Genomic DNA, 8,110 nt, shown 5'->3' with positions numbered 1-8,110 from the left:
GCCCAAAAAGGGGCCCAACTTAAGGAATACGACCAAAATCCAAAGGCATCCCAAGCCTACAGAGAGAAGGGCGGTTCCCTTGAAGATAAGCTGACCTCACTCAAAGATAAGATAAGATAAAGATAAAATAACTAACTTATCTTATCTAAGAAGGTCACTCCACACTATTATAAATACACTGGAGCACCCAGGTATAACTCATACTCTGATTCTACTAAAAAACCTGCTTAATGCCCATGCTAACTTAAGCATCAGAGTCTCTTGCAGGTACCCCCCACCCTTCGGTGACGAAGGATCAGAAGTGTAGCTAGATCAACAAGTCGGACACGACAGCTCCGGCCGCCACTCACCAGCCGGACACGTCATCACTGACCAGTAAAGGAAATCTCATCCGAGATTGACCTCCAGTTTTAGGTAACCCTCAGAACAGAAACACTGCATGAAACTGAAACAATTCATATAACTTGCACTACTGCACAAATATTGTCAAAATAAAAAATCAGGTTTCATCCATAACATAAAATTTATGTTAGAGAGGCATCAAGCTTAGTTTTGCTCGATTGAAAGGTCAGTATTGCCCATTAGGAAACAAGGTGCTAAAAGAATCTTACAACTCTCTAACGGAACCTTTGAATGCCATTTTACGATATTCTGCAGATGAGTTGGTGGTGTTTTCATGATGAGAAATAGGGGATGGTGAGATAACAGTAAAATGCAACAAATAAACACATTCAAGAATTGAATTCAAAAATTGGAAAGACTTGAACAGAGAAATAACGATTCAAGAATTGAATTTTAACACAGTACCGATTCAAATTGTTTCTATACCAACAACTAATCACATTAAAGTATTTTGGGTACACAGGGACATTCCAATTTGGTAAAAGGAAAGTAAAGTATCATAAGTAGCCAAGTATGTGGTGTCAATCTTAACTAATATAACAATATTCACACACAGGCCTCCCATTTTTCCCAGTTAGATTTTATTGGCTTCACCTACTCTAGAAGCCGTTTTGGTATGAATGGATCATATAATTCCTAGATTTCTATCACACAATCCTAATACTAGTACTACTCTCTTCCTATTTCTCACTGTAAAATCATGAGGACCAAGATCACATACAATCGGGTCCCAACTCTCAAGTATAGGACACAGGGCTGAACAAAAATAGAATACATGAAATAATGCAGCCAGCATGTGACAAGATTACATGTGGCACTCAATAGTGATAATGATAAAAAAATTATTTTCGTTTAATTAAAAAAATAAGATAAATTAAGCACTACTAATCTTTATTTTATCATTTTAACAACTAGATAAAATAAGCAGAATAGATTATTCATTTGGATCTTTTCTATTTGTCATTGTTCGATCGGCATGAAGAACATAATGAAGCAGCCATTTAAGAACATGGTAAACAGAAAAAATAGTAACAGAATCTACAACCCAATAATGGCGATTCGCAATGTCCGAACCGCCTCGGTAGCGACTAAATCATCGTAGAATATCCGCCTTGGTGCTATAGCCTCTTGTGTAATCTTATTCTTCAAGGGACCGAAATTCTCTTCCCCTTAAAACAGAACAATATAGAAAACATAATCAATTATATAACATAATTCAAGTATTAAAAGACTATAAGCAATTAAACTTCACTTCATTTCTATAGACTACTCAAATAACTAATGCCTAATTATTCAATAATCATGAATAAATTTTCTTCTGCATTTTCCTAGTATCCTATTTTTAAGAAGTTGGTTAATTCAACTCTAAATCTAATATTTTTATGCAAAGAAGAAAAAAGAAGGAATGACAAGAGATGTTGGTGTTCAAAGCACACCTCAATATCTTAGTTCAAGCAGTCCTAGCCCTGCTTCAACACCTTCAATCATAGAAAGGGCAAAAATAAAGGTGCAGATTCACCTAATTCAAATGCCAAAACAAAATCTTAGGAAGAGGTATGTGTATGTGGTATGAAGTTTTAGTAGAATTTTCTTTTGCATTAATTACACTTCAATTAACAGCTCAAACAATTTAGGATTATGATTCCTTTATCTTTGATCATTAAGTTAGCAATGAAATTAGTGAAGAGTATTTTAGTGTTTAAACTTTAAATAATGAAGATACTAATTAGTCTATAGTATTTCCCTTTATGCAGGTGTTGGTCAATTTAATTTTTAATTTTCTGTATTTAGTATTTCTAACTTATTAGTGGCTTTCTCTTTTTCTGACAACTCATTACTTACTACTACACTGTCTTCATCATTAGTCTCAAGCAAGCATGGTTTACAAGACCTGAATTTGTATAAGTTGAATTATTATATCAATTTGATGTAGGATTGAATGTAAAATTAGCATTAACTAAAAAAAATATGATCCAAAATGTCCAAAAAATGAGTCCAAATTATTTCAATTCTCAGTAATAAATAACAGCAGAATGAACTTGCTTACTCGAAAGGGCCTAAATTCCCAAACTGAAGAAAACAAGAAAGAAGATAATGGAAATTTAACTTACAAGTAGAAAGTGATTGAGGAGGCAAAATGAGATCCAGAGATTCAAAGTGCTGAGAGATTGAGAAGGAGATAGAACAAGATGGAGAGATTCAGAGCAATGAGAGTGAGAGTGAGAACATGCGATGCTTACAGAGATCTTCCGGCATGGAGAACTGGTAGCTACCGGTGGGCTTCCTCTTAAATTTTCCCCTTCTCATCGCAATTCTGATTCAATCACTCACGTACACTACGATCAGATTAGAATATTGCTACTCTTCTTCTGCAAGTAACTTTTTGGAACAAAATTAAAAAGAAATCGGAACAAGCATAAAACAAAAATGAAACAATCAGAATCGAGAATAATCAAACCCTAGAACTAGATTGAGATTGAGAAAGGTTTGAAGGAGAATAAATCACGATCCAAAGAAAGAGAGGAAGAGATTGTGATGCTAATGGTTTTTTGATTCTTGATTTCAAAGGAAATAATGATTGTGAGAACCGATTGGAAGCAATGAGTGAGAAAACACACAATGGTTCATGAGAGAGTTTTTGGGAGAGTATGAACCAATAATTAACTATATTTATTATCGTTTTATTATAAATGTTTTCTAAAATATATTTTTATCTACATTGCTAACATTTAAACAAATGTTAAGAGACAAACATAACTAAATATATAAAATGTAGTAGTGGGTACCTTCATTAGGATCTCTAATACGACTTGGTGCGAAACTTAAGCTAATAATCAGCTTCCTCCTATTGATCCTTCCAAAGCCTTGGATATCCCAGGATTGTCCGTAAGAGTTATGGACAATGGACAATCTAATATGTTTCATTGTTGTCTCCAATTTTGTAGTAATAATTATTTTCAATTTGTAATGGATCTGCCGAGTGATGTTTGGTTGTGCTGCTATTTCATAATTATCTTTTGCTATTTGGTTCAACCCACTAGCCACTTTTGATCATGGAACATGCCCGAAGACTAGAATTGTATATATTCTTTCTGGGTCATACTTAATACATATATTATTGTTGATTTGAATACTGCAGTATATATAAAAGCACTATATATTCTAATTCCACTCTTTTCACCGAAAAAGAAATAGCAAACTTATATAGTAATGGGTGTAATGATCTTACAACTTTTGATTATGTGCATATTTTATAATTCATGCAACTTTTAGGCTATATGGGACTTCTTGTGATTTTGTTTAATTGTTTTTTTTATTTTGTTCAATTGCTTTGGTGATAATTAGGAAAATGAAAGAGCAGTACCTATTGTTTTGTCTAATTGGTTGTGCACAGTACTTATTATTCTGCTAATAATTTTTAGGGTTTTTTACTGTTTGTCGCTGTAAAAGTTCTGTAATGGACTTGAAATGACAAGTGGCTATTCTATTGTTGACAATAGCGGTTACTATTGTCCTATACAAGATTTTTCTGTGCTACTAGAAGAAATGTAAACAAGTTTAGGAGGATTTTATTCAACTAGATTGGAGACTAAGAAATGTTTTAAATCCCGCTAGAGAACAAGACAATTTCAGTAAGTATTTAGGCTTTATATCTTAAAAATTTGATACTTTATATTTATCATATCCTTCACTGTTTTAAATTTTCAGACAACTACTGGGAATTTATTGCAAGTTCTTCTCTTGAAGCATTGGACCATATCAACATGAAGGGGCAGAGTGAATTCTTCTCTCTCCGCAGGATTTAGTGAATTGCATTGTTAAGATGGAAGATGACAAGATGGATGGATTTTAAATAGAAAATACATTCCATTTGATAAACAAAAATTGCATGGTGTTCGAAGAAGATTGTCCATACGTAGGAGTAGTCCAAGAAGACTACATACACTAGTTTTTCAAGGTAAAATCCACCTTAAGGAAACTCTTGTATGTAGTCTTCTTGGACTATTCCTACGTATGGACAATCTTCTTCGAACACTATTCAGTTCTCGCTTATCCAAAGGAATATATCTTCTATTAAAAATTCATCCATTTTTTCATCTTCCATCTTATGCAATTCACTAAATCCTACCGAGAGAAAATCGACTCTGCCCCCTATACGGTGCAATACTTCAATAGAAGCACGTACAGTAAATGCTTAACAATTGTCTTAAAACGGTAAAAAATATGATAAATATAAGAAATCAAATTTGTAAGATATAAAGTCTAAATACTTAACGAAATTGTCTTGCTTTCTAGTCGGATTTAAATTATTTTTTAGTCTCCAATATAGTTCAATAATATCCTCTTAAATTTGCCTACATTTCTTTTAGTAATCCAAAAAACTTGTATATAAGACAACAGTGACCACTATTGTCAATATAGAATAGCTACTTATCTTTTCAAGACCATTACAAAACCTATAGCAACAAACAATAAGAAAACCTAAAAATTATTTACAGACTATACACAACAAATTACACAACAATAAGTACTGCTCTCAATAAAACTCGCTTTCAACTTCACTTTAAAAAGTCTTCCCAAAAAGATTCAAAACTATTTTTACTTTGCAATCGAAACAAAATCACTTATTTTGGACCAATTACTTTAAAATTCATTAAAAACACCCCAAAACACAATCCTTTCATTGGTTAATCAAAATCAATTAAAATAATTCTTAAATCCAAATTTTTTAAATAACATTTCGAACAAAGTCTCTAATTTTTTTAAAAATTTCAACATCTCTTCTAAAATTGGGACTATGTCACCCTTCAAGGATTACAACCAAACCAAACCAGATATCTCTCAACTGTCCAAATCATTTCCAATAAATTATTATCACAACAACACCAACTCAACTCAAGGAAATCATCAAAATCCAAAATTCAAGCAACCAATCCCATCAATCACTATAATTCAGCTGCAACACGTTCAAACACTCGATAGTCATTTTATCACACTCAACTCATGATTTTTCAATCCCACAACAAACATAGTGTTATCAGGCAACCACTAAGCAAACATTCTCATTCAATCAGTAAATCAAGTAAGTAAACAATCACATTTATCCAAAACAATTCAATTCAATCCATGAGACTCACGTAATCATAACAATACATTTTTTTGTATAAATATCGACTTGTAGTAATAATTATTTTCAATTTGTAATGGATCTGCCGAGTGATGTTTGGCTGTGCTGCTATTTTATAATTATCTTTTTCTCTTTGGTTTAACCCACTAGCCACTTTTGATCATGGAACATACCCGAAGACTAGAATTGTATATATTCTTTTTGGGTCATACTTAATACATATATTATTGTTGATTTGAATACTGAAGTATATATAAAAGAACTATATATTCCAATTCCACTCTTTGCACTAAAAAAGAAATAGCAACCTCATATAGTAATGAGTGTAATGATCTTACAACTTTTGATTATGTGCATATTTTATAATTCATGCAACTTTTAGGTTATATGGGACTTCTTGTGATTTTGTTTAATTGATTTTTTGATTTTGTTCAATTGCTTTGGTGATAATTAGGAAAATGAAAGAGCAGTACCTATTGTTTTGTCTAATTGGTTGTGCATAGTACTTATTATTCTGCTGATAATTTTTAGGATTTTTTACTGTTTGTCGCTGTAGAAGTTCTGTAATGAAATTGAAATGACAAGTTGACAAATTCAGATCAGGAAGTTTATTCATAAAGAAGATAACAAAAATCACAACTTTCAGAGTCTTACATTTTTTAACATGATTTCTTATAGGAGAAGTAACAGACATATTATTATATGTAGCATTTTTAAATAACTTATGACCGTCAAACATAGGTGCATAATCATATTGTTTTATCAATTTTTAGCAAATTGATGGTGGTTTGATATCTAGTGATTTGGGAGTAAAATCTACTCTTCTTTGCAGGCACCAGTTTTCTAAAAGTGCATCAAAGCGTCTTCGATTAGACCGGAATTGGGAAAGAAAAACAAATTAAAATTGATAAATCAAAGAAAAAGAATAAAAGGAAGGTTTTCGAAAAGAAAACATATTGAAAACAGTAAAATTTATGTTGAATTTAAAGGAAAACGATAAAATGCCTTTGACTGGATCAAAAGACTTTAAATTAAAAATAAACAATGCAGAAATATAAATTGGACAAAGATGAAGATAAAGAATACTTGGAAAATAAATTTACTTAAAACATAAACTTTACAGAAAGATAAACTGAAAGAATGAAAAGATGGAAGGAACCCTACAGAAAAGTTACTCGATTGCAGACTCAGGAATTTCTTGGGATGTGAGTATGCTTGAGTGTTTTCTGGGTAAAAGTTCCAACTTTTATTCCTTAACACTTCTTAGTATTTATAGACTAATCTTACATAACTGACAATTAATTTACAATTAATTACAATTAAATACAAAATTACAAATTTGAAATGCAATCCCTCTTGGTAACCGTTCCCGCTGCGTGATTGTAGATATTCCCCATGATTTTCTCGTGTAATAGAAGCCACTAACTTTCTCACTTCTATGACAATTCGACCAGCTCATCAAAAATCTTACTCAATTTCTCGAATTGAATCTCCTATTTGATCAGACCTACTCGATTAATAAAACAATCGAAATCCAAATCAGTGCCAATTACTTCCAACCTCATGCTCATGTGTATATCTTCTCGAGAGACCATACCTGACTCATTCCGAATCAATTCATTCTTATCGAAAATATTTTTTCGATCAACACATATATCATAGAATCAAGCATAGTAAGTGTAGAAGAGGATTTTGGAACAAAGAATTTTTTACAAAACAAATTATTTTCATCAAATTACACATGTCCAGAAATAAAGACCTTACCAAGTTACCATTAGGTGATAAGAATTTATATCCTTTATATTTTGACGAATATCCTATAAAATTACATTTATGAGACCTAGATTCAAGTTTGTTTTTATTATATGCATAATCTAAAGGTAACATCAATGTTCTGAAAACCGGTTCGAACCGGCTGGTCGGACCGGTCGAATCATGAACCGGACTGAAAAACGGTTCAGACATTCATCAAAACCGTGAAATTCAAAAACCGGAATTGAACCGACGAACCGGCCAGTAACCGGTCGGTCGAACCGAACTATGACCCGGCCGGTTTTTTAGATGGCAACAAAACGTTGTCGTTTTTTGTTCTGAATCCCTAAATCACCAAAACTCCAGATGCTGAGATCCCTAAATCACCAAAACGCCTTCCCTTCGCTGCTTCAGTGGTTCTCATTCTTCGAGCAGGCTTCGCTGAAGCTGCTTCCAACGCTTCACTGAGTCACTGTCACACTCACACCGTCATACGGGTCGAGGGCTCGCCGTCAAGCCACCGCCTTCGAGCCACCACAGAGCCGTCGAGAACTGAGAAGTGAGAAAACTTCACTCACACACGGGTCGAGCCACCGCCGTCGAGCCACTGCCGTCGAGCCACCGCCGCAGCCGTCGAGAACTGAGAAGGTGCCTTTGCTGTCTCCCACCGCCTCACACTCACTCTCCATGTTGCATGTTCTGCCTTGAAGGTGCCTTTGCTGTCTCATTGTCTCCCACTCTCCTTGTTTTATTTTTCTTTGAACTGTGTAGTGTGATTACTCAAACTGGATGATTTTACTTTGAATTGAAACTGATCTATAATTCAGC

General features: G+C 33.4%; 1 long non-coding RNA gene across 1 annotated transcript; it reads right to left on the bottom strand.

Annotated features, from left to right (window-relative positions):
- Window positions 1-1,272: 1,272 nt before the first annotated feature.
- Window positions 1,273-3,320, bottom strand: LOC112773242 (uncharacterized). The gene is made up of 4 exons (XR_003187848.3): window positions 3,189-3,320; window positions 2,514-2,771; window positions 1,839-1,921; window positions 1,273-1,571 (listed from the first exon to the last, which is right to left on the bottom strand). It is a non-coding gene; the product is annotated as an uncharacterized lncRNA (long non-coding RNA).
- Between the last annotated feature and the right edge of the window lie 4,790 nt (window positions 3,321-8,110).

The sequence above is a fragment of the Arachis hypogaea genome, chromosome 18, assembly GCF_003086295.3.
Source record: "Arachis hypogaea cultivar Tifrunner chromosome 18, arahy.Tifrunner.gnm2.J5K5, whole genome shotgun sequence".
Taxonomy (NCBI): domain Eukaryota; kingdom Viridiplantae; phylum Streptophyta; class Magnoliopsida; order Fabales; family Fabaceae; genus Arachis; species Arachis hypogaea.
The sequence above is the reverse complement of the archived record's forward strand: the minus strand, read 5'-3'. Positions and strand labels throughout refer to the sequence as shown.